Source organism: Varroa destructor, unplaced genomic scaffold (assembly GCF_002443255.2).
Source record: "Varroa destructor unplaced genomic scaffold, Vdes_3.0 BEIS01000007.1, whole genome shotgun sequence".
Taxonomy (NCBI): domain Eukaryota; kingdom Metazoa; phylum Arthropoda; class Arachnida; order Mesostigmata; family Varroidae; genus Varroa; species Varroa destructor.
In genome coordinates this window covers 9815767-9842308 of record NW_019211460.1, presented here as the reverse complement: position 1 = coordinate 9842308, position 26542 = coordinate 9815767, and the positions used below count along the sequence as shown (strand labels likewise).

Genomic DNA, 26542 nt, shown 5'->3' with positions numbered 1-26542 from the left:
GAATGAATGACATAAATTCCAACGTTATTCGGCAACTGCGGTAAATGGAGAAATCTTCAATTCGCCTGGCCGTTAGCGGTCCTTCTACTCGATGCTTTTCTTGCCGTGAAAGCCTGATGGTGGTAAGGCCATCCTTCATAACGCTAACAGCAACTTCTGTAAACCACAATAGCAATGACAACAGCAATAACATTCACTCCTTTCGTGTTGTAGCTCGAAAGGCACATCTAACCCATTGCTGTCCAGTCCCGTTCTGATAGCCTAGACTGAAGCAGATTGTTCCAAGCATCTTCCAGCGAGCGAAAGCATCTGCAGGAGTTGTCGCAGCAGCTGTAGCATCAGCAGCTGCCGCTGCTCCTTCTGCACCACTTAAGTCTTTACTACAGTGCTCTCTATTTCGTAGACACACCGAGGCCTATAGAGACGCGACACATACAAGCCTGCTTGCTTACCGACCGTGCTACCGTCGTCGACACAGTGGTCGCTTTGGCGGCAGTAGCAGTACTAGTTCTGCCAGTAGTCCTTGCCTAAACTATTTGGGAATCAAAGGCAAAGCGAGTCGTGTTAGGGCTGGTTCAGAGTTTTGTTGGAGCATTGAGCGGAGGAGCGAGTAAGAAAAAAGGAGGAGCACATGGGAGCAGCGCGGCAAGAGAACATGTTTGTGACTAAACCGTTTATCAAGTCGTCTACTAGGGCGGACAGGCTCATGAGAGCAAGTTAGAGAATAGGTCGGTTGGCAAGCGCTTAAGAAGGCCAGACGTGAGGTGGAAAGAAATCTAAGGCCTTTCTCTGCTCAACCGGTCCAGAGGATTTGGGGGTCCAACGAAACGGGAAACGCGGGTCTAAAAGAAGAACGTTGAATAGGGAACGATTATTCGAGGGAGAGACGAGGCAATGTACGAGACACTAAGTCAGAAGCAGAACGGACGTCAGCGTTCTCCTAGCTGGCGTAGCTGACGACCAGCATCTCAGCACCCAACGGTACAGGCCATCTATCGCTTACTCCTTTGGCAGTAGAGTTAGCGGCAAACGAACCAAGCCTAAACTGGATGAGACCAAAGTACACGCAGCAGGATTGTTGTCGTTGCTGCTGTTGCCACTAACGCTAGTGTTGTTGTTACTGCCGCTGGGAAGCGCCTGCATTGTTGTCAATGCGGACCAGCGGCAGTAGAAGTCAGTCCAAAGGAACACAAGCAAGGGATAAATGGCCAATGTAAAGGGACCTGGAGCGAACGCTAGGTGCCCCGCTGGAGGGGCGTGTCCAGCAGCGAGAACAAAACACTGAAGATTTATGACTATCGGTACTGCTGCCGCTTGATAAAAAGAAGCGCCTTCGAAGCCAGACGCGGATGGCAGCGGAACTGCTGGCTAGTCGCCTGCCAGTCTACGTTTGCGTTCATTGAACGTTCCTTTTCGGGTGAGCGCGTGCGATCGCTAACCGAAAAAGAGATGAGACACATAGAGATACGTACAAGTTATATGCTCACCAATATACAGTGAGGTTAACAAGAAACGGAATTTTTGAAAGGCGTCTATGCAACGACGTCAAAAAGTTACTATCAATGTTATACGCACTAATTTCCTCACTAATGAATCCGATCATGAAAAGAAAAGGAAAACTTCTTTGTAACGTATCTAACTAACTTACAGCTATATTCGGTAAGACGTGACGGTAACAGCTATAGGTGCGACAACTCAAGAAACACATTTCTAGATCAACAGAGATATTAATGCCATTCGTTAAGCCCAGCCCGGCCACTACTGCAATACTTTCAATGTAGGTTCTTCACGCACAGCGTGTTTATCTCACCATCTGGTCTTCTAGCCCACAAGTTGCTATTTCGGATCACGTCGACAACGTATGAATGCTATACAATATATACGAAAAAAAAAAGAAGATTATCCATTATTATGTCGATTTTATAGGATGCTTTTTTTTGCAGCTCTTCTATCGGAAGACTTCTTCTATAAGACGAAACACTACGGCAGGTAAAGCTCGCAAAAATATATTGAACAACAAATTATTGTTATTAAAAATTGCCAGTCGTAATTAACACTGGCATTGTAAATGTCGCCAGTCGTTAGCTCATGTTAGCTTTGCTATTTTTTCTAATGTTATGGGTGTATTTTCTATAGAGTATTTTTTTTGCATGTACTAGCCATTTTTTGGTTACTTTGTATATATTCCAACAGGGTATAATAAAAGGTATGGTAACAGCTGGTAAGATTTTGATCTGGCTCGCCGATAGCGTTGTTTGCATGCGGAGTGACGTTTCAGTGGTAGCGAATGGCTGTTCTGTGTGCGAAAAGAGACTATGTAACGAAGTCATCACATCTCCAAGTCCATATTATTACGGTAATAATAGAATCTGTGTCGATACGGCGGAAGTACTCGTATGAGTTGTAAATCGACTGCCTTCAACGTATACTACTATAGGCGGTATATGCCGATATCAATTCAATGGTACGATATATGGAGCCACGTCGGCTTCGGCTTACAGGATTCAAATCTATCGAAAATCTGACGGAAGTACTATGTAATTTGTTGATATCTGTTTGCGCAACCCATGATTTAATTTTGCCACAAAAAAAAATGATATAGGTCCATTTGAAGGACATAGCAGTGCTTAATGGCTTGCTTAAGTGATCTATGATGTACGAAAAGTTGAAGTTAACGGTCACATGTCTTCGCAGCTTCGTGCGATTCATTCAGAGGATGTTTGCAAAGCATGAAGTCAACAACATGAAACAAATGCGAACACCGTTCCGTGGCAATCCAGAATTAGTCCACTGTGAAAATGGCTTTCATCGTATCTCTGTTGATAGGACTCGCGGTGCGAGGGCACGATTTGCAAATCAAAAACAAACAGATGTTCATATGAGAATCTACAAGAAGTTACAATTTGAGAGCGTAGATCTGGATGGACCGCTAAAGTTACTTACTAACTTAATGTGGGAAACGGTTGATCTAGATTTATAGCTAAGCAAAGGCATGAAGCCACTCGAAATCCTTGGACGCATATTATCACGCTCGCCGAATACGTCAATAATGCAAAAGTACTGACGTATGGAGAAACTCTAATATTATTAAACTAATTCATTGAACAATCTAAGCGTGACTCTGACAAAATTATTTCCAGGTCATCCCTAACCAAGGCGCTATTCTATTAAGTGGGGCTATATTACCTGCTTCATAGGCGCTGTGAACATTTTCGTTCTAATCTCGAAATAAGTCTATGGTCTACGTCGTTACGGGTTATAGGACAAGAAATACACTGGCCTCGGGTCCTTTTCTAATGACAGATATTCCAATAAAACGAGTATGTATGTTCTAATAATCATAACTAACTAATTAAATCTTTGGATCCGTACCGCGTTTCTCGTACCGCGGAACGCTATGAATAATAATAGTTCATACTTTGATTGAAACTAACGATAGACTCGTTGAAACGTCTCAAATATTGACCACCTAATAAATAACTCAATCGCAGATATGCAGGATATACTAGCAGAACAATGTCCCAAAGGCTGTTCCTTTTTTTCTTTTTTTACTAGCAAAATCGGCTGTAGATTGAATGGGATTAATAGAAATATATTATGTAAAAAGGGTACTAGATAAACAAACGAAAAGGAAGACAACATAAATACTAATGATTCGTTTCAAGACGAACTTAACCAAGCTAAAGTTGATACCAAACCAATCGATATTTACCGGTGTGCGTTACCGCTTCGGTAGTCTAATCTACCTAACATAAGATCTAAACCTCTCCCATCCGATATGAGGGTGTATCACTAATGTGTATTGCTTGCCCCCTGAGCTATAAGTTCGTTTTTTCAATCGTACGATGTTCTCCGAATAAATGCAGTACGTACGTCTAATGACTAAAAGTTCGACAGTCCTTAGTGCTTTATGTTTATTGGACTAGAGCTATATACAAAGGATTCTTCTTTGCCGAGTCTGCTGAATAAAGCGGCTCGGTAGGACAAATTTCGGTTGTAGCAAAAATATGCTCTTTTTAAGGTACGCAACGATCTACATGCTGCAATGGTTATTATAACGTACTTGGCCTATTTATGACTACAGTACAGAGAATCGTACGTGCCGGCCCACAAACAAGTATCGTTTTCCTTCAACTCGTCATAGCACTAGGAATAAGCTGATAGTAGGAAACGGTTGTATGCCCATGCCGCTTGTCCCCATTTGTGTATTAGCTTTTTCTGTTTTAAAGCCGGCTCGCCTGAATTTTTCAATCGATTTTTTCGGAGTGTTCCTATGCGTACAGAGACAGCAACTGCTAGCCAATCAGGTTATAGACGTGCCTCCTATGACTGAAAATAATCTCACTTACCACTTTTCGCTTTTGTACAAAACGGAACCGACTGCGCAAACCCCTTGGGTAACCATTGTGTTATAGTTTAAAAGATATATTTATCGCAGGGCAGAACAGTACCGTGACGGTGCAAGTACGCAGAGGCGTTCGAATTCAGACGTTTTCCAGGAAAATCTACTGCGACAGTGGAGTAGCGGGACACTCACGAAAGCAAAGCTAACGGTCATCTTATTTTGATTGAAAAAAGCAATAAAGATCAGGTCCTCCTGAAAAATCGATTTTATTAACACTGTTAGGCCGCTGTTTCTGAACCATATAGTGCAAATATACTCCTCTCCGTGCACAGGAACGTGAGACCAACACCAAAGGTAGGACTAATTTAATACGCTAATTCGCTTAAGCCAATACCTTTGGCTCTTCTTTGTTTTTGAATCTTCAGTGCCTTTTTCTAGCTTGGCGTGCGAATCGGCGAATCTACCCGAATGTCATAGTGATTCATTTATAAAGCAGGATTTTTTTGCTGGAAATATGTGCCATGACAAAGGCACACGATTGGCTGGATCCTTTGTATGATACAAGGAATCACTTCAGCATCCGTTATACAAGGTGTACAGTGGCAGCTTCTGAACAGCCATGTGCCTACCATTCGCGTTTCCATATGTAATTTCTCGTTTTATAGCTTTTCGAGGTAAATCGATAATGGGGATATGCTTGCCTACAAGTTGCCCCTTTTAGGACCTGAGGAGCCCCGTAAACACGTGGTCTCAGATTGGGAGAACAAGCGAGTTAAATGCTATGTTGGATATTTTTTTTTATTCAATTGAGGTATGGCGGTCAGGTGTGACGTTGTGATCAAGATTGCCATACCGACAGTTCATGAGTCTCTTGAGGAACTCGAGGTTGCAAGCTGCATTTATCGTCCCATCTGTATATCGTAGTAGCAGATGTCCGTGATGTCTACTGCGGGTACTCTTATTACGTTAAGTCCAAATCTATTCGGCGTTGGCATCGAACTCTATTTTTTTCCCGGGCGATGCTATCATTTTGCCTTGTTTTTATCCAGCTGACAGAAGATATTGAACTATGCCTCGTCTGTGGCGACTGCATACTTCAGTTAACTAAAGTTTTGCAAACTCCACTGATACAGTACGCGCATCCTAATAGGCCTGGGGTCAACTCACAAGGAGCCCAATTTGAAGTCAGCTTTTGCATTTTCAATATTTGAATGGTAATACATGTGTGATGTCACATGTGCAACTTCAACCTCGGCCGACAGAGCCCTTAGACCTCAGTCTCCTCAATTGCAACGATGCAGTCTTGTCGCTCAGGTTGTCCTTATGGCCAACTTTCAACACTCTAACCCTCGTTCCTGAAACGTTTGCACCACTTGCGTACTGCATGTTTGCTTAAGGCCCTTTGCCTAATGTCCTGACTAATCTTTGAAAATTTTCGTAGCGCTGTTGTCTTCGAGGAACAAAAAATTGATTATTAAGCGTTAATTTTTTAGATTAAAAGGTGTTGTCCTTATAAACTCATTTCTTCGAATAAACTTAGCCGGTTCCCGTCCACAAGTTTCTAAAAAAAAGCAGAGTATTTACCAGCCAGATTTTGTCTGCAGCAGCTCAAAAGTTATAGTATATTTGCATACACTTCTTTATCGCCAACACCACAAATCATTGGTACGATCATATCAAACAAGCTACACCGTGCCCTTGCTGCTATTTATAGATAGTACGGTGGCCAAATAGAATACTAGCATTGTTAATATCTCAAGAATCCAAAAAATAGACAGTTTAGGAGTGTCAAGTATTATTACTGCGGCATAGTATCGTGCGTTCCTGTCGAACAGTATCGGCTGGTGGTCTGTTTTTCTAGTTACAGACAAATTTGGTCGAAGGGTGAGTCAAACGCGACAAATGAATGAGTGGATCATCGGAAATAGCTCGAGTCCAGCAGGACAGGTTCAGTCGTTAGAAAAAGAAGCTACAGAAGAAAAAGCCAGTCGATCACATCGGTTATTCCCAAAAAGAAATAGGTAGTCATCTGATAAGGACTGTGTGCGGAAGGTTGCACAGGACGAATCGTGGGAAATGGCTGTAACATACTGACAAAATACACATTCTTGGAAAAAAAACGTCTGATAAAAATTGCATCGTTTATGTATGTTCATACATCGATTGCATCGATTCTATAACCAATTGTGTGAAGTGAAATACTGTTCAATGTTATTTTGTTGAAATATTGTTCAGTAAAAGAAAAGAAATTCTTAGATATGTTCGCCATATTAACTAATCTAACTTCAGTGTTACCTCATCGTCGTTTTTAGACTAAGTTATAAAATTGTTTATTAATTGTTAGGGGATGAAAGGTAAAGGCAGACAGGTATCTCTCTAAATTGAGTGAAATAAAGAAGGTCGCAAACAAGCAGCAGTTGAAGTTAATTCAAGCAAAACATTGACGCCATAGAATAAATACGAAAGCTTCCGTTCGACTCTTTCAATATTTCGAAAAAAAAAAAACACTCCGACCGAAAAAAAACTGCAGGTAAATTTGATCATCGAATAAGCTTTGGAGAAAACTCTATTCCAACGACGCGTTTTATCGCAAGAGGCATTCGCACCGCAAGCTTCATCGTGGTCGGATGGCATACCCTTGAATGGCTCATCCATAAAACAAAGTTCGCACGAGATCCACATTCTCGTTTCGATCGTTTGTTGTCACCCTTAAATATTCACAGAAAGTAGCGATGATAACGGCCAAAGCTCGTTTCGAGTTGCCCACCGCCATTGCCGTTGTGAAATATCGCCTTGCGAGTTGATGCAACAGTGCTCTGCGTAACACGTAACGAAGTGTAACAGTAGTAGCGAATAGTGCCGATGGAGGCGCCGATGTAATCGTGCCGATCTTGCTCATTTCTTCAGGACGCGTCCCGACTACTTAAAGGAAGTTGCGTAAGATGGCAATGGAATGCTATGCGTTACAGGCACTCCCTAAACAAACACACCAGCAGGCCACTTGGATGGCCAGGAGGACCGCATGCTAAAAGGGACCGGGACCAGACGAGCTAATGCAGATGCGACAAAGTATGCAATCAGGACATCCGTCAGGAAATGGTGGGTCGCCTTGGGAAATCAAACTGCCAATATATATCACTTGGTTAATATCAGTCGGTACTGAAAAACGTTTCGCTGTGATCTATCTGGGGATGCACTGTGTTGCTTTAGCTAACGTTAGGCAATGAGCAGTCTCTTCCATGAACAATTCGATAAATATAAAGGAATTCTCAATTAAAACGTAAAAAACGTGTTTGGCTTGAGTAAACTTGATTATAGAAAAATCTAATTATTTTTCACACTTCATTTGATTTAGTGAATCAGAGAATTCACGTAATACGGTGACGTTAGTGAGGAACGCTTGTGGGCCCGGAAATGATAGTTTTTTTTTCATCTGGTTCATTTATTTATCTGGTGACTTCGAGGAGTGTATTATTTGTGAGCCATATGTTTGGCGACTGAACCATTATCGTGCCGTTTGCTCTAAACGATGAATACTACTTGTATTAGAAATCTACTAAGAGCATAAAACCAAGTACAAAACCACATCACACCAGGTCGTGTGATTGTAAGGGAAATTAGTAACAATTAGTATAACGATACATAGTACCTGGACATTTAAATTACCCGAAGAAATAAGTCAACAACAATAAGAATTTAAAAACTCAAGTTTCAAGCTCCGATGGGGTTTCAATACCAAGCCGACGCTAAGCATCGTCTGTTTCGTGTTGGGAACCAGCTCCCAGAAGCAACGTTTTCCAGCAGTACCGGACATAAAATGTGTAACACTTATTACTAAAGCGTCCAGTATAGTTCATTGACTCGCATATTGTAGACCTCTGTAATTTACTAACAGCGATATATTTTGTGTCGTCGTGTCCTCTTGAATTTCCTACTTCAGCCTTATATTCTTCACATGTCCAAAAAATGATCGCGTGCCGTCCCTGGGAAGCCTTGGTACGTAGTGACTAAATTAACCATTATCTCACTACAAAGATTCAATGGTTTCGTCTGATTCCTTTACCACCCCTTTTTCCTGGGTATTTATAATGTACACGGCATGCCAGTGTTACCACAGACCACCTTCTGCCCGTGACTGACTGTCGATCTCGTTTCTGCCCATTCGTGTCTTCCGAGTGCCATCACATCCGTGTCGCTCACAGAAGCAAATGTCCATCAGAGCAGGAATCAGACATGAGCATAGCGCCCAGCTATGCTGCACGCGGCCAGTTGTTCTTGTCAACCGGTGGGAACATGGTCAAGAGAGCGAGTTTCAGGTTCATGGAAGGAGGCAGCCTCGGCAGCAGGGCCGGTTGTTCCTGTGCCAATGTTTGTCGACGGTATTTCTATTCGAGATTCCTCATCGTGACGTAGTCCACACAATCAAATTAACTTGCACAGATGTCTGGCAAGCAAGTCACGACCTGCTGGTCGCTTGCTCTGCTGCAGCTGAATCTAGTGGTTGGATTTCTTGTGTCGACCACATCGAAACTGCAACCCCTGTAAGATGTTCGGCCCTTTCTTCTCCTTGTGTCTGCTCGAACCCGAGCAAATAGTCAGACCTTTCTAGTTCTCGTTTGTTGCAAGGCTACACACTTTGTCTGCACCAATATTCTCTGTCCCCATACCGATCTCTTCGACTCCCTTTCTGCTCTGACAGCCTCTTCTGTTGCATGAGGAAGCCAACAGACCTAACGGAGATAGCAGCGGCGCCAGTCCGCGATGGAACTATAATCAGGATAGACTGAACACGTGTCTGCTACAAATGTGCAGTACGCACGCGCTGACGCCCAGGCCACTGCTGAAATGCACGCAGGCGAGAGTGAGATAAACATTAGAGTAAGGGAAACATCTGAGGCTGTGGGTGCACCTAATCCGTCGCGGATCTGTGGAACATTGCCGCAAGAGCTAGCGTTAATGCCGCGAGCGTAGCGGCTAGTTTCGACCTTCGAGCGCGGCGTCAAAGCTTCGCTTTTGCCGACCAACTTCTCAAGTTCGATTATGCTCGTGGTTCGTGCGCCATGTTTCAGTTTCATTAATCCGCTTTATTGGTTTCCGCCTCTTCTCAGATCGAAGTCCATTGCGTTCGGTAGCTGACTTAGCAGACTTCCGCCCGGCTTCCGATGAGAATTCGTCAGGCTGGTCCGGCGAGAATCTCGGCGGAAATATCTGTCTGCATTTATACATTATAGAATATTGTTGAAAGTCAATGTCTATGTCTTGTTGGATGCTTCTTGTGTTGGAACTGTTGCCAAGTAGAGATAGAGTCAAATTGAGGACCGTGTGTTTTAACTAGTTGAGTATGCCAAATGAACTTTGTATACGTACGTTATTAAATACGTATTACTCTTTGATTGGACATACGCATAATGCCCGCAACGTATTCTACGAAAGCATATAAGTTTTGAGCCAGAACGCGCGCTTCCTTGTCCCATCGTGCTTTAGCAGTATATATGAAGCATCTGAGTGCTACTTGATAAATAAAATTTGGTAGATAAACTTCTGTAACGAAACAATGTGCACAGTTAAAATATATAATACATAGTTAAGAATAGCATTTTAGTACCTTTGAAAAAAAAGTACATTTAGTAGCTTTGAAAAGAAACTTATTAGTTAGGAAAGATGGCAAGAAAATGCCCCTCGTATGCCCCTGTACTTTGCAAAAGATACAACGTATGTTTTTAGATAAATAAATGTACTGCTTCAATATCGTAATGATGAAAAAGGTATATCAGCGAAACTTTACGAAGCCGATGCATGTAGTATCGTTATCGATTTACGTTGATTTGTTGAAAAACACAATTTTTTTTTCCATATAAAACGCTTGTGACTTCTTTGTTTTCGATGAAGTTACATCGCAATACAGGATCAAGAAGAAGGTTTGCTAGGGGTGCAGCTTATATGCTGGCCCTCCTCTAGTGTTGCAATGATTTCTGTCTCATGAATTGTCAGGGCTTGCATAAACTAAGCGCCGCCGGGTTTCCTATTTAACGATAGGCTTTTCGGGTGTGACTGGCGGTATCGTGCAGAATGAGTTCCAACGGCTAGCACAACAGTAAATGTGTCTTCTACAACAGCAATGCCATACTTCTTGTTGTGCTCCACCTGAAAGTGCTATCCTTGTAGTATTTCCGGCCGAAATCGGTTTTGTATTTCTGTCAAATAGAAAAGGGCTTGTAGCACTACTAACAGCGGATTCCAACATTTTTTTTCGTTCAACTAAAATATAAGATAAATTAGTCAGTTGTTCGAACATAAGCTGTCCGAATGGCTGAGTGTACTTTCCATTTTGTCTATTAAGAAAGCTATACCAGTTTATACAATGGGCTTCACTACCATCGTAGTAATGCTGCTCGGGAAGCTTATCAATGCAATCACAAAATAACAAGAAACACCAAGGTAGCCATGCGACAATGAAGTAGTAGTAACACCTAGGGACATTTCGTGTAGTGTTATGTCATACCTCGCGCACGAGGACTTGGGACTTTGAAGTGCGGGTGGAATAAACCAATTTTCACAGTATCGTTTCTATTATATTCGTAACTCATCTATTTGCTACTGCTAATTTTTTTGTTGTTGCTACCTTTTAGTTTTCTCCGCTAATTTCGTGTGAGACACGAGATCCCCTCGATCCGATGTGTTGCCCTCATTGTCATTCTGACAATTTCACTTAACAACTAAGTCATAATATATTCGAGCGGTAAAACTGAGCTAGAAATTTTTTGTTTCGGACACGTTTTAAGCAGCCGTCAGCGTTACAGCGCCCTCTAGCGACATCACATATCATCAAAGGCAGATGCATTTTACCGGAGTTCCACTTGCGTATCACAATAAAAGAAGAATCCATAAAATATCACGAACTGCTTCCCAATTCAGCTACAGGATCAATGATAGATCTCATTTCGAAATGCAACGTTTTACGAGCGTCAGTTATATTGGCTATTTGGTGTATTTTTTTTTTTTATGGCTATATTCCATTTCTTCCCACTGAGATGCTTTAATACGATGTTAGTCCCGGTTCGCTACGACGTTCGACGTCATCGCTTTGATTCACGTGACCTATTTATAAGAAGACAATACCAGTCTCAGTGAGAGTCGTACGTACCACTTCTCTATCTCATGTGTAACCATGCTATTGGTAGAACAGTACCGTTTTTGGCCGGGTCCCGCACGGAAACAATGATATTTGGACGACACGAAACGAAGGTTGTAAACTGTGGGGCAAATTGGGACAAAGCGAAGAGGCCGATGCTTGGATAGACCAGTGGCAAGACGGTCCTGTGCAACCATCCGTCTCCTGCCAAAAAGGCGGCCAGTCAACGCAGGCCTGCCTCTTGTCTGAGTAAACATCGTTGGTCTGTGGACACAATGACAACAGGAGATCGTCTCCTCCTCCACCTTTTCCCACGCCTCCACGTTCCCGGGTAACTCCAGTTGTTATTGTATTCACATCATCGTCTTTCGGCAGTGAACGTGCGGGCACGTACATGTGAGTTCGCTCGCGGGGTTGAATGTGACCACAGTCGGTCGGTCGGTCGGTCGGTCGGTCGGTCGGTCGGTCGGTCGCTCGCTCGTTTTACCGGCGAAATATTGACGAATACAAGAAAGAACGATGAAGGAAACAAAGGGCACGAATCGAATAATCTTAGACCACTGTCAAGTATCGCTATAAAAACATGCACTGTTAGCGTGAGTGTCAAAAAATTAATTAACACATACTGTCATTATCGTTTTTGGGGCCATTGCTGTCATCATCGCCAGCGTACGTAAACCTTTATTGAGTGTTGCTATAATGTTGTGTACGCGAAATCAAGTCATAATAATAATAATACAGGATACCCCAGTATGTTCTTTATTTCGTGTCACGTAACCAATAGTTACGACGAAAAACTATCTCGTAGAAACCTTACTATAGTTTAAACGTACAGAAAAACTATTAAAATATATGCAGCGGTATGCACGTCAGTCGATTCTGATATATAGTTTTTTGTTTCGATCGATCTAGTATAGATATCATCTTATCACCTGTGGGTATAACGGCCCTTTCAGGAACGAGAAATAATAAAAGACATAAAAAACCTAAATTATTTGTTTGGCGTTTGGTGGGCCGACGCGTATTCGAAGTACAATCGAAGTAACAGTTGCAAACCTCCGAAGCACTTAGAAGGTAACAGTGCTTCCCAAGGCATCAACGTCCCTAAAAGAGTTAATTAGCCAGGTATAGTTTCGTCCATATCTTCATCATCAATCAGATGTGTATCTAACCAAGATGTTTTTTTTTAACTGTTATAGAAAAGTCCATCCAGAATTTCTACTGCAGAGCGTTCACGGAAAACTTTTCTACAAGTCACACGTAGACGGTAGTGGGCCCCAGCGTACCTTATATTATAGATGAATTTGAGAGCGAACTCTACCATAAAAGAGGTCTACCTTAATAGAGATGACGGCTTTTGCTAGGCGTATGACGTACGCAACCCGCGACCCTTTGTACAAATTTCTTTCTATTTCGTATACATTTAGTCAGCGAGTTTCTTTTCGTTGAGTCGTTCAGTTATCGCATTCTCTATTTCGTGTTCACTCCAAGTCCAATTCGAGCGCAAATTCATCGCAGGCTTGGCAGGATTCTTCTGGCTGCGTCACGTCAGAGCTTTTCCGAACAAAAGAATTCACGGAAATGACCTTCGTGTCCCTTGGAACTTTGCGAGAAGTGTGGGTGGATGTATGAACTCATTGGCCGGACAAATACAGAGGTCGTTGAAGATTTAATCTCGCGTGGACGGATGGATTGTCCAAAATGTCGAGTGATAGAGTCCTGTCGCCTTGCGAATGCGAGGAAACGAAACAACCAGCTCGTATATAATTATTGCAATGTCTATTGTGAACTTCAATTGTTCTTGGACTTTTTGATCTTATTCTCTGCTCGTACTGCCACGCACTACGATACATGATTTTCTGTTCTATGGGCACACGAGGAAGGGAAGGTACAGATCTCGTCGCAGTAATAACGCCAAATGAAAATAGTTGGAGTGAATAAAAGTGTACCATCTGGGCAAGATGGCCGACGCAGTAGCGTCGACTTTGGAGAAGGACGTATACGGAATATTCTATTTGTTTTTCTACAGCCGAGCCACACGGCATAAGCCAAACACCAGTTACCGTCATTTGCGTTCATTCTATTACTCGTCGTACTATAGCTAGTATATTCGTAAATCCTTGTTTATCGACACCAAACGTGTATAGTGGTCAATGGCTGCTCTTTAGAGTACTTTTTGCGATATCAACCAATACTCTAACAGAAAAATTTTACGCTACGTTTTATATTCTGCAAAGGTGTCGAAAGGGAGTTGCGTTATAACCTTATAGATGTTACGCTTTCCGCTGTTCGCTAGCCCGCATTTGGCATTTGACCAAATGAAAATGCAGAGGGCTGACCACACGGGTCATCGTAAATCTCCGGCCGTAATCGAGTATTTCGAATCTGAAAAAGCGTGACAATCTCAACTTATACATTATTTGAATTAGCTACGATCTTGGTGGAAATCAGTACGGCTGTACGTATTTACAGACTATACTCTACATGCCTTCATACTCTAAGCACTGTCTACTCTAATCTTTCTAGCTACTACTATTGCTTTCGGAGGTTTTGTCTATATTAACAATATAGTATATGAGGTAGATACAGGACATGGGCAATTTAATGATAGAAACGGGCATCCTATAAAAATGGAATTGCATCTGTTTATATGAATATCCAGGAGCACAAGTAGTGCCTGCGGGTTAGCTATCGGGCCTGGATTGTTCTATAAAGTTATTTGAAGGTAACATTTTTACCTCTATTAATGCACATCGCTCTATTGATGATCAAAATAGATCAAAGCTTTCAAACCCAAATTGAAAAACTGGGCCATTCCTTCTACTCTTACAACGACATAAACACGGAGCATCATAGATGTGCTACGTATTTATCGCTGGTTAGATAATCTACGTCTATCAAACAGATGTCTTTTTCGCTTGCATTATTTTTATCCAGCGGCCGTGCACGAGCAAGGTTTAGCCTGAATCTATACAAATCCGCCCTGCAAAAGCACACGTCTTCACCAACTGAATCGCTCGCTGCTCTATTTTGAGATGGGCTCAACGGCTAAGCGTTTGTGATGCTACAGGGTATATATTAAGACGGGAAGATCGAGCCCGGTACGCAAAAACTGATCGTAAGAGAGGAGTAAGCTAATTTCATCTTGCTCGTTATACGGCAGTTATATACAGATAGCATTGTCTTATGATATGAAATTATTTTCGAGACGCATATCTTATCCATACGTTTTTCAATGGATATCAGTGATAGCGGATTTGAGGTGAGGCTTATTCTGTCGTTGGACGATTATGGGATCGCGGTCATGTAAATCGTCAACAAGGATTTTTCGTTCGGATTTGAGTTTTTTATTCGTACACGGTCTGTCCCGTGATGGAGGAGCATATTCTCCCAGTTGATTCGAGCAAGATTTCGGCATAAATCTTCAGTCCATATACTTCTGTGATCTTCAGGAGAAACTCAATGGGATGCCAAATGATTGGATAAGTCATTTATTACTTCTTTAGACAGGGAACTGCGGGGCCACGTACACGATCGCGAAGTAACTCTTATTACGGAAGTTGTTCTAGAATTAACAGACCTGATAACTGTATCAATGCATAGCAAGATCTGACTATAAAAGGAGATATATCGAGTATCAACACTTCATTGGAGCTCAGAAACCCTCGAGAAGGCGTGTTGGCTTTGGAAACAGTGCGCCATTGATTTGTTTTATAAATGCTTTTTTTAAATGTTAAGGGAAATCGATATCTCCTGAGCAACTGGGCGTCGACAATATGTTGTTATACTGCGAAGAGTCCATCTGAGTGCAAGCTGGGCACAAATAAGATTCAGAAGCGTATTAAAGCAAATTCGATAACTTCTTTTCTTCCGTTGCATTTTTCGATTAATTGCGTGTAATGTTTAGTGATGTTTCACTAGTAAATAGTATTATTCTCACTAATGGTAATAATCTTCTTATCGGTAATCGGTGGAAAGTCTCCGATGGACGCGAACACGCCAAGATACTTCGTAGCTCCGAATTAATAACAAAAGTAAAGGCAGTGTCCATTGACTGCGTGCCATTTGTGTGACTCGTCAATGAGAATTTAGTGCTGATTTCACGGGGTACCAAATAATATTTACCTTTTGCATGGCTCTGCCCAGGTTACAAAATACAGCTCAACTGAAGAACCATGAAAAATTTTCTTGCTATCATGAAATCAGTTTCTGAATGGACCACTTTTGCATCATGTATGATCTCTTATTTGTTTTCTCTCAGAAATAGAGTAGATCTGCGTTTACTTGCCCTTAATTCTAGAACAATTATCTAGATCCAATACATAGATGTAATCTGCAAGAAATACAGTTCAAATCCTCTAAGGCTAACGGCATTGTACGATAATTCAATACTCTTGTATTACATTTGCTATTCAATTGTTTGCTACACAGTCACTAGCATTACGAGAGAAGCCTTGATTGATTCAAAATCGTTGATGTGATAGCTATTATACATACTGGAAGCGTGCGCCACGTAGCCATCTGCTAGTCAAACAAGCAACGCTTCGGAAAAAGAATCTTGTTCGTTAACGTTGTTATCACCCTTTGGTATCGGAGGGCTGTGCACGCAGCTGAGCCGCAACCCCATAGCAGAAATTGCCGGAAGTAAATATGCATGAGCTTTCTGTTTAGATAAATCTGGGTCGTAGTATAGCGGGCATATCATGTGTCCATTGTATCGGGTTTGGTCCCAAGGGTAACAGATCCGCCAATGTCCTAGAAGTTGGTGAGAATCCTGTCACGGGCGGCGGACGACAAAACGATTACCCCACTATTATTTATTATTATATTTACTATATGTTACTATATTATTCAATCACTTACGACCTGACGATTTCTTTGCTGAGAAGAGGAAAGCAGTACACGATGGAAAAGGGGCAGGTCTGACATAAAGGAAAGATATGATGGAATACCTAGTATTTTCGAAGAATGGCAGGTTCCTTCGAATAACCTGGAATCGGCCTCTTCTTCGTTGCGGCTAACAGAAGGCAAGCTATAACGTATGGCTTTTCCAAGACTACTCGCACGGGTTCGTAGTTTTTTTTGAGCTCAACTAGGGCACAAAAGAAAACCTCATTGAGATATGAATACCTAAAACAAGGTGGCACCTGGTTAGGAATTTTCTAGGTTGACAGCCGATACAAGAACATTAGCTTTGTCAAAACTAAAATAAGTCTTAAGCTCGGTCGTGTGACGATTAAGAATAAGCTTTGGTTGAAAACGCAACCAGTAAAAAAAAAGGTGCGACTGTGTTTGTTTTTTTAATATTAGATTCTTGTTTTTTCTGTCCTAAAGTTAGTGTTCGTTGTGTAAGATATTTTTCATCTAAGGTTCAGGTGATTTCACCATTGAATTTTTATTAAATCAGATTATTTGTTCATTAGAACAATAATGTATCTTCGTATTACTTAAGTTCTCTTTTTTATTTCAAACTTCATTTTATGTCATCTTTATGTACATAGAGTGTTTATTAAACACAGCTTGCGTATGTACGCATATGTACATCCTTTATTTCGACTTTCGGATCATATGCGACGATGCATGGCTGGACGCTTTCTATCCTTATCATTAGAGTTAGCGGTAGACGGCATGGGGAAGCGATGGCAGTAAACGACGAATATTTAAAAGAAGATGAATTAGTCAAGTGAAGAAAGAAAATATTAAGAGACATAGATCAGTACAGAGGAGGCCTAATAAGAGAAATGGAAGGAAATGTACATCTGGCCACTAGAATCCTGGAGCAGCTAGTTCCCTCACTCTTGTAGCGGCGTCTCTCGTGGTCCCAACATCCCACACCACCATCCTACCTAGGCGGTAGTTAGCTAGTTTAAGGGGTAGAGGGTGAACGAAGCGAAGCCAGCACGGCAATCTTCACAATCTAAAAGACCTTAGTAAATGAAGGAATTAAGTTTATTTAGGTCTTTAGATTGTACTTTAGGTAGGCGAAAAGTCTGAGAGGACAACGTTGACCAAGAGAGGTGTTCTCAAAATATAAACTGATCGAGCAAGAAAAAATATTGTCCTAGTTTTCTTTCAAGTACCCAAATGCCTTTTTTGTAATGCTATATCTACATAGGATAATTATACCGTATTCAGAGCAGAGATTAGCTTCAATAAATAACTTTTTACAATTAAGGAATACGATCAAATACCCTAATAGATAAGTCAGTCAACTAACCTAAAGGTTAGTTTCCCATTTAGTTCTGTTAGGGTCCATCAAGTTCAACTCGTATGCTATTACATTTCTTCACACAAATTCTAAAATAAAATATTATTTTTATTCTTGTTTATGTGTTTCATTTATTCATTCACTTAAATAAATCGTTTAAAAACAAACATTATATAATTCAAGAAGACTCGCTGATTTACTTGAAATTTCGTCATGCAATTGTTTGTCTCTATGTTAGAAACCTAGTCTTTCTTATCGTTTAGTGATTCTACTGAGTGACAAGAAAACGCTGAAGGTGGTGACGGCATTTGCATTTGGTTTAGCCTCGTGTAAGCGATGGCAGATCCCCGTTCACGAGAGCTGAAACAAAGCCGCGGCCTGATAACGCATCAGGTGGCCGTTTCGTTCTTTCTAGCATTCCCAGAGGCTTTTTTAATTCCGCGTCACTAACTTTCTTCGTTACCCACACGTCAGCCTCTGAAGCAGCCGTGAAGACCTCTACACAACTTGCCGTTGGTTATAGCACTCGAAACGTTTGCTCGCTTTTTATCCAACGTTTAATTTCTATCTTTCTCATGTTGGTGATCCCGCTTAGCCGATTGGGGGTTCAGGATATCGGGGCTCAACAAACGATACGTAACTAATTTATAAATATAATTTTCAATATTTTTTCATAAGCGGATTCGCAGCTCTTTTGAAGGATAGGCAGAAACAATGTAGCTCTATTATAAACAGTTTGCGTATCAAAGATATTACACATAAATCAAGCGCCTGATATCGATCATGCGGCTAGCCAGCAGGCATACTACGTATTAGCTGATTGCTATATATTTGATATAATAGTTGTTTTTATTAATTCTTCACAATGTTCACTAACGTTAAGAGAGATACAGTTTATCTAGTCATTCAACGTATCGTCATTTGCCTCCACCAAACAATCTTTGGACCCATCATCTGATTAACAGATCGTAATTTGTAGTATAAAATGACACTGAAATGGAATAAGTCAAAACAGCCAACTTGTGTGCTTACGCACGGTAGCATGCTCTGCTCAAAATCTAAATATATATATAATGCTTCTGAAAGGTGCTAAGTTACGGTATCAATAATTTCCACTTAATTGATTGTTCACGATAATAAAGCCCGATCTGTTCCATTTAGCGGGGTATATCAGTCTGTCGAATATTCTCAATATACTTCTTGCACCCAGATGTAATTGGTGTTCATTGAAGGACAATCGCAAATCGGATTCATCACGGGGGTAAAATTATCACCATGCTGTTAAAATGCTACTTGATTCTCAGCGGTCACCTAGCCATGAAAGCGACGAACTTATTCTTGTGGCAGAGAAGGAACCACTCTGGGGGAGGTGCTCTGCACTCTTCTGAAGGCCAGCTGGCAGTCATCAAACCGTCGTGTGCCACCAGAGATTAACCAAATAGCAAAAAGCTAGATCGTCTCTTTCGCGCAAAGTATTGTTAATAGCCTTTTGTCTGTGACCGTAATCTTATGCAGAGTTAAAGTCTGACGCTGCTGATATGTTAAGCCGACCAAAAGTCCTCCAAGATCGTTTGGCAGAAAGGCTTGGACAACATCTCTAATTGAGTTAACTGCAGTCGAATAGCAAACGAGGTACACTTGGGGGTAACTCACGAAGCGATATTTGCTCTAGCGCTATCGGAGGGAGCGATAAGCTTTAGATATATGAAAACGTGCCACTTACAATAACAACACTTTTTTTTTGCATACTTAACAAAGATATATAAAATAAACATCTATACAAATAAGTTACGTAGGCATAAAATTCGTTACTAAGCTTTAAATGACGTTTATTTAGATATATTTAATGCTTGGTCTGGGGCACCGTTCGTCACGACTGAATTGATGTATCTCATATGATTTGTCACTGTCTGAACTCACTATACGACAACAAAAATGTTACGTTAGTATGAGATACCCATTAGCAATGAATTACTTGTTACAATAAGTCAGAAGCCTCTTTTTATCGCATAAAGAACTCGGTGTGTATGCAGTTTCTATTGTATGACTTCATGACGGAGTAGTCATAACGCGTTCGCCTGCTGAATTGGCCTAGGTTCGAGAAAAGGCTGGAGGTCAGCCGCCTTAAGCACTCTCTAACAGCAAGTAGTAGGCGAGACTTCAAACATTTATGCATCTTATAAAAATACATTGTATAATGCAAATAATTCTACACATTTGTTAATTTCGTGTTGATGTCTGATCCGTAAGTATCCATTTAATGTTCAAGCATAGTGTCAAAAGTCGACAGGTGGCAACATGTGTCAGCTCCCAAACCCACGCCTTAAGCTGGTTAGTCTTTTTTTTCTTAATTTTTCTCATCCTTTATCTTTTAACCATTATTTAGGTAATTTAGAACCCTATTGATGTTAAGTCAAAAGGAAAGCCCAATGATTTACTAGACAAATAATTACGTTTCTTCGACGACCTAGAGCTTTATGCTGCGAATAGGGTCCTAACTTCCCTACTTTCGAATACTAGGCCTGGCGTGGAAATTCTTTTATAGGATAAGGACACGCATGGCCCAATTCGCATCTCGCAGTTAACCAAACACAGGTTACCGTTTCGAAGATGTAAACAATATAATAAATATGAGGTAAAATATCGTTTGGTATATCTATGCGCCTGTTTTTTACGGCATACACAATATACAGTCTAATCTGGTTTCAACGATAGTACGAACATGCAATTAACTGTCCCCTTGCCGTAACAGTGGATATCGCCTTTTTACGCTTCGCACAGAGAAAATGCTTAGCTAATCTCTTTAGGATCGATGTTAACTAAACGGAACGTCAACTAAATGATTAACTAGCTGAAATAAGGCATATTTCTATAAAGCATATTTTATTGTTCTACTTTGCTAAATTTCTTCGACGTACACGTTAGCGGTAAGGGCAACGATGCGGGTTTTGCTTTAATGAACTTTTTGTGACGGCCTCGGGGGTGTTTCTCAGCGATGTGACGTGAGCTAACGTGCGTGTACCGAAATCGTCTAATTAAGCAAAGGAGTCCAGACATTTTGGGCCTGCAACTAAGGCAACGAGGCCAATACCAACCTCATGTTGAAGATAATTATGTCATACATGGCTGTGTAGAGCGATGCACCTTCTCCAATGCACAGACCGCTGCTATAAACGGTCACGATCTTGGCGAGGCTTTCACTCTGAAGTATTCGAATATAGGACCCGCTAGTTTAAAAATCAGTACGATCATAGTGCGTATATCTTCAGGATTGACTCTGAACGAGTTATAGTCATTATAATCTTCCGCCATTTTATTATAGTGTGTAGGTGTATCTAAAGGCGACTTGAAACATACAAACCTACCCATTTTTAAATTTTGATAAGCAACGACCAAGTGTCACGTAAAGGAAAACTTTATTGCTCTTTTCTACCCATTTACTGTAATACTTTGTGTATTTTATGGGTATCCGGTGGATGCTGGAATCGTCTTTTTGCCACCATATTTGCTTACGTGTTGTCTACTTAGCGTCTATCATCAGCCTGTTATTTACAATAAGCATTATTGAAAACTCGTCATAATAGGTTGATCGCATGAGGTGTACCTCTAAAAAGTCTTCTCTTAGGTAAGGCGTTAGACCTCCTGATGTTGTTTATTTTCTCTGGGATAGATGTGTAACCGTAATCCGTAAACCGTAAACCGAATATGCTGCTACGTTCAAATGGACTCAGTTATAGATTGCATGGTTTTAGACAAACCCAATTGTATAAGATACGAAGATCACAACCTATTCGAAAGTATGTTAACGATCAATGCATTTAAAGCACCACAGAGAAAAGCCACTCATATACTAAGAATCATTATTTTTATTTTAAGAATAACACTGTACCCCTTATGCTTACTCTATTAATTTAATGTTCCTTTTAATTTAATAACGTAATTTAACGAATTCAAACACTGTAACTATGTTTAAATTAGTGATCAGAGTACTATTCGCAATTAGATAAATACAAAACTGATGCATTTTTCATTAATCAGTTAAGGAAGAACGATTTTTTTTTTATGAAAATGCCGTAGATAATAAATATATATATATAATAAATATATATATTAATATTTTATTTATTATTATATATTATTATATATATTAATATTAATAAATAATAAAATAAATATATATAATAAATAATAAATGCAGTTTGGATACTATCAATATAGTATGAAGAGTTTGCTTGATTTTAAGCAAAATATGGTGATAGTCTTTGTTTTTTTTTTAATAGAGAGGACTGTAAAAATGCTATTGACATACGACTGGGTCCAACAGAAGGATGTCGGCCTAATGTGAGCCGATGAATGTGACGTTTGGCCTAGACAAATGGACTTTATTCTGTTAAGGCTATCATCTCCTAATTTTTAATTCTTCTCCTGTACGTATATACGGTAATTTCGTTGCATTTTGCTAAATGGCATCAGTGTGTATTATGCGTGGGTTTAGACCCAATGTTTGAACTCAAAGAATTTCAAGCATGAGTACTTTATAAAGTATTCGAACTATCTCCTAACTATCCTAACTTATCATAGTTCTCATCCTTCTCTAAAATTTCATCTAAATGATCGAAGTCAATTGCCCAACTGCCTCAGACAAACCATGATAACACACCGTGGACAGTATCGCAAAAACTTCGTTCGAAATGGCCCAAAGTTACTCGTGTTTATGAGAGTCGGAAATACTTTGAAACCAGTGATCCACACATCCATTTTAGCTATTCAAGTTTTTTCCGCATTGAAACAGCTCTAAATATTCTCTTAAAAAACCATACGGCCAGACGTAATAACCAATTTGATACAGGCCATTCCGCCATTCTTAATATAATGCTGTTATTGCTTTATGATAGTTGGGACATTGAGGTGACCTTTACGCCCTGCAAGATAGTATATACATAATAATACGGCTTTAAGCAGAAACATCACGAAATCACTAGAGGAAACGTATATGGTACTATTTTCGAACAGTATCTACGCCAAGCTTTCTTCCCATTGACAAATGTTCAAGCACGAGAAAGAATTCATTACAGAAATAGAAGTTACCGTATGCTTCAACGAGTAACGATGCGTCCAACCCGCTTGTACACCTCACGATCTCACAGTTGACTCACATGAAGGTAAAACATTGATCACCAATAGGCGTGGGTATATTTTACAAAACATAAAGGACTTACTAAAATTAGAAGCTATGAGTTGCCTGGACAACCACTGCTTTCTTTTTCGCAACCACAGAACTAACAATGGTACCTATTTCAGGCAGAAGGAAGTTTGTGGCGCAGACAATTGATATACTAAATGTAAGAGCCATTATATTGCGATTGTCTATAGAGCTGCTATTCTCGACACTTAGATATTGGAGGCCAGCTGGAATTGCTTCGGCACAACCGCGAGTACCATAACCGTCACAGTCATACGCACCGACACTTCGACCACTACCATCACTGCATCGATGTTATGGTCACCCTTTACACTTACCACTCTTGAATTGGGATGCGGGACAAACGGTTGCTTCATGCGGATGCTTAAGACGGCACTTGGATGGATCCGATGAGGAAGGCCGAAATCATAGTAAGTGTCATCAGTTTGCCATTGAGTCGAGCAGAGGAACAGCGATCCAGGTAAGACTGCAATAGCAGATACGTGGAAATCTACCTATTAAACATAAGAAACGGTATGCCCGATCTTACAAACGAACTCTAAGGATTGGACCCAATAAGAAGGTAAATGAGGGTACGGGAGATGCCGCAGTGTTTTGTCTAAACGTTATCGACGCACACCCTTAGACATCATCGAGCCTATTTGTGTGGATAGAAAATAAACAGCATTCCCGCATGAGTATACATATGTTTCTTTTTCCATCATTTTAAGATCGTACGTCAAGTCATTTGTCCAGGTAATTACAGCGAAACATATAACATAGTTTGTTGGAATGCTGTATATACTAGACACGGAGCACTTGCCGAAAAAGTGCTCAACCAGCTTTGATAATTGGGGAGAGTAGGGATATAAAAGACGAAGCTAAGAACCGGGTTCTGAGCTATCACTACAACACTTTTCTGCCAAACGATGGGGTTCGGCTTGCAATATAAGTTATCAGTACGGGGCGTCAGCAGTTAATTTTCCTCGATTTGCTCTTCATCACTTCCTTTGGTCCTTCCCGAACACTTTTAATGGATCCGAATCGGTGCACGACCAGAGTCTGCCTTCGCGGGTGTAAGCCCACTAGTGACTACTGTGCCGCTGACCATGAGACACGGAGGAAGTTGTAGCAAAATTAAGTAGCTGAGCTCAGGGAATACGGAAGATAGGTGCTATTATGAAACTTAGTGGTGAGTAAAATAAAGGCAAGCTCCTCGCTATGCTGATTCCTGCTCGCGAGAACCACCGCCTGGGTGAACGTATTGGCGACGACGGCCGTGAGCTTTAATGAGCGCGAGCAGCGCTAATGTTACGTTAGTTGCTCTCTGGTTCACTACTGCTCGTGGTTGGTCCTAGACGCGAATAGGGGTAGCAGTAATCGTAAGATGGGTGGGGTGGTTCAGGTAACAGGGCGAACTAAATAGTCGCTGACCGGCGCTGCTGCAAGCTAACAGTGTGGCAGTGTTATTAGCAAACCCAGTCAACGGTGAGAATAGTGCCAGGTTCAGCATACGCAGGACAAAGTGCACTTGAGTCGCACTCCGGTAAAGCGAAGCGCTGAAGTACTTGATCGTTCTCAGGTAATACGGTCTCTTCGCAGTTATACTCGTGGACATAGTCGCTGTCTGCAGGCATCCTCATCCTCAAAAGCTCCATTATTATCCAGCGTACGTTCTTTGCAGCTCCTTGTACAATTCTAAATTCTTGTACTGAGCGAAAAATATCAGCGGCATACCATTCAGTACTACATGATTACCCCGCGTGAGGCACTTGACAGTTTTGTTTAACTGGCTTCTTTAGGAAGATTGGTAGGAAAAGGGAAAAGAATACGGGTAGAGGTTGCGAGAGCGTGGAAATTTAGTGAACCATTAAATTTTGGGTTAGTGGCAATAGAAAAGCACTCACGGAAGGTTGGAGATAGATGTGGAGAAACCACAGCAGCTGAAAGAGATGCTTCGCCATCATGCGCACTAATAACGTTTAACTTTATTAAAAACAAAAGCTACTTTTCTGCAAATAATCTCACGTTAACTGGCACCAGATATAGAGCAGAGACCAAGTTGATGCCTAATAGTTTCTACCGTACTGCAATTTAAGTCATTGAAAAGATCCTTACTTAAACAGTGTAACTCGTCGAATCGCGACAAAAAAGCGTTGAATTTATACAATAAAAAAATCAAATTCGAAAAAAAAACATTTCGAAATACGGTATAAGCTATACACTTAGCGCTCATAGTTCGAAGGTCGCCGATTGACTTAGGACTATCGAAATCAAAAGATCCAGAATGTGTCAAAAAATATATAAGGGGTCATAACCTTCTTATTGTTCTTTCTTTTTAGGATGTAATTAGTTGGAAATAATAGACGGTACGAGATTAGTTTTTAAGCATAGAAAATATGTTTTAATGTACTACTGGAAATTTGAAAACTGACCAGCGGCTCAGGCAGATCTATTGACGTGCCTGGAAATTAGTGGAATAGAATATAAGTTTAAAGTGGATGGAACTGTTCAGGGGGTTCATAGATAACGTTCTGGAAAATCAAGAACGATGTTCACCAGCCAAAAAGGGGTACTGAAAAATTAGAGCAAAACATTCCTCAACAAAAATCTATAAGAAAATTAAGTTACGAGCTCGGCGTCAAATAGCATGTTCGAACGTTGGAAATGGAAAAGTTACGTTCAAACAGTCGTATATGCTATTAATGAAAATTATTCGGATTGAGAAAAAAAAGACATTTTGTAAATGGTAGCTGGTAAAATACGAACAGGATGGCCAGTTGTCAAACAATTTTGCCCTGAACTAGAAAGCACAATTAGTTGACGTAACTGCTGATAATGTTAACGCAAACTTAATCCACGTGTTACCCAGAAGTACCATTTAAATTTTTCAGTCGAGTGAAAAATTATTCGGACTATGTAACAGTACGATGACTAACGCCGATTACTTGAACCTACTCTAGGATCTCATTCGGATGTACCTTAATGAAAATGGCGAATAGCATTTTCATTAGCAGTTGAACACCTTTATTGAGGTGTACGAGCATAAGTTGCTGGGGATAGTTGAAACAGATGGGTTAGATGAAAACGCTTCATAAAATATTCTGCTCGTGTCCTAAACCTGAGGCGAACAGGTCCTTTCTTATAGGGATACCTTCGTCTATGGTAAAAAAAAAAAAAAAAAACTAATGACACTCCCAGTTGAGTACACCAAATGACGCCTTCGTTGACGCTTGTGAATTAGTAGCCTATCGTTGTTAATAGGATATAATAACCAGAATAGTAACGATTCTGGACATCTGCATTAAGGGGAAAAAGTTATACATTGAGTGAGATATTAATTGTATGCAAAATAAAAACCACAATCATTCGAATTGCAAAACAAAGTATATGGGACACTACATGTAATGAACTCGTCTCAGCTTTCCCGCACGCTTCGTAAGAAAGACCGATATTATGCTATTATCACACGGACAATCCAGGAAACACATTTACCTCGTATGGTATAATATATACCTATCTCTTGCTGGACTACTGATACGCGTCACTCAGATATACTGCTCGAACCATATTGTCAGCTTTAGCTGCACGCCAATATACTTACTAGCGATGTATGTGATGCGATTTATAACTGTGAAGAGCAGCATCAATTCCTTCTACGCAGTGCTCTGCCCG

General features: G+C 40.8%; 1 long non-coding RNA gene across 1 annotated transcript in view; it reads left to right on the top strand.

Moving 5' to 3' along the window:
* Positions 1-26542, top strand: part of LOC147754288 (uncharacterized) — a 77130-nt gene that overhangs the window by 33139 nt on the left and 17449 nt on the right. Inside the window, exon 2 of the long non-coding RNA XR_015316798.1 lies at positions 22987-23298. This is a non-coding gene — a long non-coding RNA (uncharacterized LOC147754288). The remainder of the gene's footprint in view (positions 1-22986; positions 23299-26542) is intronic.